Source organism: Lolium rigidum, chromosome 5 (assembly GCF_022539505.1).
Source record: "Lolium rigidum isolate FL_2022 chromosome 5, APGP_CSIRO_Lrig_0.1, whole genome shotgun sequence".
Classification (NCBI taxonomy): domain Eukaryota; kingdom Viridiplantae; phylum Streptophyta; class Magnoliopsida; order Poales; family Poaceae; genus Lolium; species Lolium rigidum.
This window is the reverse complement of record NC_061512.1, coordinates 220,940,650-220,948,289: the sequence shown is the minus strand read 5'-3', so window position 1 is coordinate 220,948,289 and position 7,640 is coordinate 220,940,650. Positions and strand designations below refer to the sequence as shown.

At 48.8% G+C, this 7,640-nt stretch overlaps 1 pseudogene; it reads left to right on the top strand.

Annotated features, from left to right (window-relative positions):
- The first annotated feature begins 607 nt into the window (after positions 1–607).
- LOC124653966 lies at positions 608–4,221 on the top strand (annotated as a pseudogene).
- Positions 4,222–7,640: the final 3,419 nt, after the last annotated feature.

Here is a 7,640-nt window from a genome sequence, read left to right as displayed (position 1 = left end):
ATGGAGGGGCGAGGACAGCGGCGCGCCTTCGACTCGTGCTAGTGTCTGTAGTCGTCGCTAGGTGGTCCGAATACCAATTTGTATTTTTTTTTACTTTTTGATCTATTTATACTACTGTTGATGATCGGTGGATTTCCCAAAAAAAAATTTGCTAATCACTCCACACTCTCAGCTTTCTTCCCTCCCTTGACGGCACGTGAATGGATGGATACGCACGCACTGCTACTCCCGATGGGCGAGGATAAACATGGTATGACTACGAGCAGAAGGATGGTTCCAGCCTCGACGCGTGGCGCCAGTCCCACAGTGCGCGCAGGGAGACGAGGCCGAAAAGTCCAAGTCAATGCTCCCCTTTCCCCAGCCAAACAAACAGCCGGGAGCCGGCCGTGCCATCCTATCAATCAGCTATCAGCGAGCACCACCCCGCCGGATATTTTTGACGGCCCCGGACCAGACCCGACGGCCCACCCACGCCACGACTCGACACACACAGCATCGCCGCACGCACCACCACTGGCTGCGCCGCGCCCGCGCCCAGCCGCCCGTGTGGCCGTGTCCCCTTTATAGCTACCGGCGTCGTCTACCACTACCAGTACGGCAGAGCAGAGCAGAATCTCCTAGCCAGAGACCACGCCCAGCCCACCCCGCCTCTCTCTCTCTCCCCCTTCAACTCCTGCTCTGCCCCCGGCCCTTCGCCATGCCGCTCCCCCGCTTCGGCCGCCTGCTCCTCGCCGTCGCCGCGTGCCTCGCGTGCGCGCTCGCCGACGCGGCCCCGAGGGAGCTCAAGGTCGGCTACTACGCCAAGACCTGCCCGGGCGCCGAGTACGTGGTGCGGGAGGCCATGGCGCGCGCGCTCATGCGCGAGGCACGCAGCGTCGCCTCCGTCATGCGCCTCCAGTTCCACGACTGCTTCGTCAACGTGAGCGCGCGCGCGCGCGATCGAGCGATCTTCGTCTCCTCCGCTCTGCCGCCGCTCGTCTCGTGTCTCTGACCGGTGGGTTTCCTCTCGTGGTGGCAGGGGTGCGACGGGTCGGTGCTGATGGACGCGACGCCCACCATGCCGGGCGAGAAGGAGGCGCTCTCCAACATCAACTCGCTCCGCTCCTTCGAGGTCGTCGACCAGGTCAAGGCGGCCGTCGAGGACCACTGCCCCGGCGTCGTATCCTGCGCCGACATCATCATCATGGCCTCACGCGACGCCGTCGTCCTGGTACGTACGAACGCCCCCGCTCCAGTAACACGACGATTCTCTCCCTAGCTTCTCTCGCGTACGAGACCAGACGAGACGACGATGCCGATGCGCACTCGTGCTTTTATTATTCTCCTGCCTTCCTGGCGTTTCCGGTTTCCTGCGCAATTCATCTCCCGGCGACCGGCCGGCGGTTTCGGTTCAGGAATCCAGAGTCACCCCCAGGTCTTTCAAAACGAAAAACGGAGAGCAAAACATTAGTACGAGTAGTAGTTCAAAATTGCCTTGATTAATGCATTTCTCGTCCAGTAGTAGCACTGCTGCTTGGTCGACGGCGCTCACTGTGGCAGGCCAGCTTTTTTCGTCGCGAGGCGACTACGTGTGGTCAGCGTCGTTCGCACGCACCGTCATCCCCTTGACATTTTTCCACTTCGTTGGTCCAGAGGATCCTACACTACTATGCATAGACAGCCCAATCAGTGACTGAGAATCGCTTCATTACCTTCCAACTGACTTTACTTCTCTACGGCCATTTTTGTCAAGTTGTGAGTCCACATACGCGGGAATAACACGGAAATTTAGCTTCTGCATTAAACGTTTTAATGTCATTAACCTTTGGCTATGTTTGGTGGAAAGTACGCCATACGTCCAAAAAATATGTTGCATGTATTTTTTAGTACGGAGTAGTATAAATCGGAAGGAGGGAGTAACATTGAATTCATATTAATACAATTATTTATATAATTGATTAAATTTTACAAAATTTAACTTTGAGAAAATATTATATGTGGGAGTACTTTTAAAGTATTTTAACAATATGAAATCAAGTACTACCGCAAATATAAATAATCATGCCCAAGTGTATATGTCTCGAGAGTATCTCGAGATCATCAATTTGACAAATATATACTCCCTTTGTTCATGAATATAAGACCACATTATTTTCCGTGTCAAACTTTGAGCAATGATTTAGTCAACCAAATATACGTTATAATATGTCATTTAGAAATATACAATTGAAAAGTTCATTGAAATGTGCACTCCATGTTATATTTTTAAATTTCATGCAACTTATATTTAGTTGACCCAATTATTAGGTAATGTTTGCCTAAAAAATAGCTTTATATTTAAGAACGGAGGGAGTATTATAAATTGTACACCACGAAAATATACAGTTAGAAACTATAACATCTAAAGTTCCTAATAATTATGTTTTGTAATATACGGAGTCTATTTTATACTTATTATGTCGGTTAAATTGATGATTTAGAGATACACGTATGAACCACCAAGACCGAGGTAGTACTTGACTAAATGTTGTGGTATTAATACTTTAGTATCTCTAAAAAAATGTATTATTTGTTAAGCATTGGAAAAAAAACAACCACGACCACTTTTTCTGAAAATAGAGTACTAGTACTAGCTAGGCATTTAGACATTACTATGATTTTGTTATACATTTTTTAAAAAATTGAAAATACCAAGATGCCAAACGAGGCCGGCCGCAAATGCTGATTTGACAGGGACGGCAGCATGTGTGCCCTTGCTCCCCGTAACCACCACACTGAGGCACTGAACAAGATGAGGCAGAATGGCGTCAGCGTCACCCTCCTCCATCCTGCACACTGCACCTGCACATGACTCCCCGTAGGCAGGCAGGCGCATTGAACGAGGCCGGCCGGAAAAGGCCACGCGGCATGGGCTACAGCTATAGGAACCCTGGACGCTCTCGTGCCGACACCCAACCTGGTCCCTGCGATCGGCAGGCATAGAGCATCGAGGCTGGGCCTGCGTCGATCGTCGATTGGGGATCCTTTGCCCTTCTCATGCACGCTCCTGTCGGATCAGAAGATGATAGTGATGCTGCGGGCTCGTTTTGGTACTTGGCCTGCTTCCTTGTTCGTTTGTGCGTGTGTCGCCATGCCAGCCACAGCCATACCTTTTTTCTTCCCTCGCTGAGATTCCTGATGCTTGATTGCTGCAGGCGATGGCGATGCTACTACTGCATAGAATTTCATTTTCGTTCCGAATTTCTTGTCTTGCTTGATGGGCCAATTGCTCTGCCATAAATAAGCACTGCGCCATTAATCATGAGTTTTGATTTCCATTAATTTCATCACCAATTAATTACAGTGGAGTCTTTACTCTGACGTTTTCTCCCTTCTCTCGCAGACCGGCGGGCCGCACTGGGACGTGAAGCTGGGACGGGAGGACAGCCTGACGGCGAGCCAGGAGGACTCGGACAACATCATGCCGAGCCCGCGCGCCAACGCCACGGCGCTCATCCGCCTCTTCGCCGGCCTCGGCCTCAGCGTCATGGACCTCGTCGCGCTCTCGGGCTCCCACTCCATCGGCGAGGCGCGCTGCTTCTCCATCATGTTCCGCCTCTACAACCAGTCGGGCTCCGGCCGCCCCGACCCGCACCTGGACCCGGCCTTCCGGACCACGCTCGACGCGCTCTGCCCCCTCACCGGCGACCAGAACGTCAGCGCCGGCATGGACGCCCCCCCGTCGTCTTCGACAACCAGTACTTCAAGGACCTCGTCGCCCTCCGCGGCTTCCTCAACTCCGACCAGACGCTCTTCTCCGACAACCCTTTTACGCAGGCCATGGTGAAGCGGTTCAGCCAGGACCAGGACGCATTCTTCAGGGCATTCGCCGACGGGATGGTCAAGATGGGCGACCTCCAGAACCCCAGGAAGGGGGAGATACGGGCCAACTGCCGCGTCCGAAACGGCTCGCCGCCTCCGCTCAAGAACCACGCCGCGCCGTTCCGGCTGCTCGACTTCTGATTCATCTCTTCTAGGCCCTGTAGCTGGGTGTCTCACGAGCGCTCTCATGTCTCCGGGAAAGTGATCGATATGTTTAACATAGGTTTGGTTGGGGCTCGCAGTTCTGTGCTTACTACCTAAGATTGGTTTCAGGTCTACTACTGCTTATTGCTAATTGTTGAGGAATAATACAGAAAAATCGAGGCCTCCTGGTACTGATAGCCAAAGGCTCAATCAATCAAAGCATTGCTTCTTTGTTCACACCCCAGAGATTTTTTTTTTTTTTTTTTTTTTTCTTTGTTCATTCTCCAAAGGTTAATTTCTTCCCAAATGCCTCTTGCCCTCGATCCTTCCAAGATCATTTTAACACATCCCTTGCCGAAACTTTCATCGTTATAAGTAGAGTACTCACTACCAAGCACCCAGAAGAACAGTTCCAAGAAATCATCAGCACGTAACAAGGATTGTCTCATTGTTGATTATCTACAGGCTAAGGGCATCTCCACCAGTATTTTGAACACCATTTTTTTTTGGTCTATTTAGGTCGAGCCGCGGACACAAATTCAGCTGTGTCCTCTCCTTACCTTTTGGGTCGGGTGTTAGATCCAAAGGCCAGACCCATTTGGTCCGCGCTACCTTTTGCATTCTTATTCGCTTATCAACCCTTGGCACAAATGAATGGAAAACATAGGTTTGATCGTGTCGCGGTTCTGTCCTACTTAAGAATGGTTTCAGATCTAGTTGTTGTTTATTCCTAATTGTTGAGGAATAATATAGAAAACTCGAGGCTTCGCACACTGATAGCCAAAGGCTAAACTAAGGATTGCTTCTCTGTTGATTCTCCAAAGGTTAACTACTTCCCAAATGCCTCTAGCCCTCGGACCCTAGGTGCTTCTAAGACCAATTTCACAAATTAATTGCTTAAAATAACCACTTTTAAGATCAAAATTACCAAATGGCACCAATTTAAGTTTTTGGAGCAGAAATCTGTCACTTTTTCTGGAGATTTTTACCAAATGCACTAGAGATGAGTTGGCGCTCAAATTGAGGCCCGCCCACCAAAATGATGAGAAATGGGGAGATGGTGCACGGACAATGTGAAAGTGCATGGAGCCCCCATGTGTGGTTTTGGTAATTAATGACAATCCCTATGGACTAATGTTTGCATTGAGTTATATTTGTAGGAGTTGTCCATAGGCAATTCTTGAACCATATGTTGGCTTCAAGGTTGCAATAAGAAGAAGGTCTCCCATGGTGGATTATGGGGGAGCAATCCACATGGTGGTCATGGTTATGTGAAGATGCGCCGAAGAAGAAGCTCTCCCATGGTGGATTATGGGGGAGCAATCCACATGGTGGTCATGGTTATGCGAAGATGCGCCGAAGAAGAAGCTCTCCCATGGTGGTTTATGGGGGAGCAATCTACAAGACTTCGTCAAGCAAGCACAAGCAAGAAATGCGTTCCATCTTGTTGAGGTCAAGATCGTCGTCATCAAGCTCAAGGAATGCGCAAGTATAAGGTTTGCTCTTGATAGGGTGTCTTTCTCACCGGTCTCATAGTGTAGTTGGAGACCGGTTTATAGTTTAGTTGCCGTACTATCAAGAGGGCTCTCGAGTGAGTAACTCGATCGTATCGTTCGGAGAGAGCTCAAACCTTTGCATCCTTGCATCATCTTTCTTGGTTGTCATTTGGACCTTATCCATGTGATGTTTTAGAGCTTGTGCTTATTCTCATGACAAGCTCTAGTTCATCGAAAGCGGATTTCGCATAGATCACTTGTTGCGTTTTCGAGTTTGGTTCATCATGTTTCTTGGTTGTCATTTGGATCTTATCCATGTGATGATTTAGAGCTTGTGCTTATTCTCATGACAAGCTCTAGTTCATCAAGAATGATTTTTGCACGGGCAACTTGTTGCATTTTCGAGGTTGGAGCTTTTACCGGTATGTCTTTTTAGATAGGTCAAACCTTTCATCATTTGTTTCTATCCTCCCTTGTTGGACTATGATGGTTTCCTGGATGATCTTGTAGAGCTTGTTCCTAGCTTCAAAACAAGCCCAAGATCATCAAAATCGGTGTCCGGATTCTAAAGTTATGCCCGTTTTAGTTTTGGTGTTTCTGCAGTTTACTTGGGCCGGATATTTCGGAAATATCCGGGCCGGATTATCCGGGCCGGATATTTCGGAAATATCCGGCCCCCGAAATCGGCTAAGGACCTGAGGAATTGCTGCTCTGTATAGGGGCCGGATTTTTGGCCGGATTTTGTCCAGGTTTTGTCCACGAGGCCGGATAATCCGGCCCCCGGATAATCCGGCCCTTACTTAGGCCGGATTATCCGGCCCTGGTTTTGCCCAAACGGCTCGATTTTCTTGGGGGGTATAAATACCCCCCTTCTTCCTCCTTGAGCTGGAGCTTCTCTCACTCTCTCTCTCCTCCATTGTTGAACTAGAGAAGCTTGCACTATCTCTCAATCCCTCCATGATTCTTGCCCCCATTTGAGGGAAAAGAGAGGAGATCTAGATCTACATTTCTACCAATCAAATCCATCTCTTTGTGAGTGGAACTCTCTAGATCTTGATCTTGGTGTTCTTTGTGAATTCCTTTGTTCTTCCTCTCTTATTCCCCCAATAGCTTTTGTAGCTTTGTTGGAATTTGAGAGAGAAGGACTTGAGCATCTTTGTGGTGTTCTTGCCATTGCATTTGGTGCATCGGTTTGAGTTCTCCACGGTGATTCGTGGAGGTGAAAGCAAGGAAGTTGTTACTCTTGGGTTCTTGGAACCCTAGACGGATTCTAGGCCTTTGTGGCGGTTTGTTGGGAGCCTCCAATTAAGTTGTGGATGTGTGCCCCAATCTTTGTGTAAGGCCCGGTTTCCGCCTCGAAGGAAATCCCTTAGTGGAACCGTGACCTAGGCCTTTGTGGCGAGGGTCACCGGAGATTTAGGTGAGGCGCCTTCGTGGCGTTCGGTGTGTGGTGTGAGTACCGCATCTTGGGGTGAGGCCTTTGTGGCGTTGGTGTGCATCGAGCAACCACACCTCAAGGTGAGCCTCTTGTGGCGTTCGGGAGCACTAAGCAACCGCACCTCTCCACCGGAGATTAGCACTCGCAAGAGTGTGAACTCCGGGATAAATCATCGTCTCCCGCGTGCCTCGGTTATCTCTATACCCGAGCTCTTTACTTATGCACTTTACCTTGTGATAGCCATCGTGCTTGAAGTTATATATATCTTGCTATCACATACTTGCTTGTATTGCTTAGCATAAGTTGTTGGTGCACATAGGTGAACCATTGCTTAGAATAAGTTGTTGGTGCACATAGGTGAACAATAGTATATAGGCTTTGGGCTTGACAAAGTAAACGCTAGTTTTATTCCGCATTTGTTAAGCCCATCTCGTAAAAGTTTTAAAATCGCCTATTCACCCCCCTCTAGGCGACATCCGTGTCCTTTCAATTGGTATCAGAGCAAGGTCTCTCATTCTTAGGCTTAACCGCCTTGAGAGTAAAGATGTCGGCTAGAGGATTAGTGCACGATAACACTCTTATATTAGATGGCACTAATTATGATGTTTGGAAAATTTGCATGCTTAGTCATTTTCGGGACATTGACCCTCATATGGAGAAAATTGTAGATATAGGTTTTTCTCCTCCTATGGATTCACAAAATCTATCGTTAGAGGATGAGA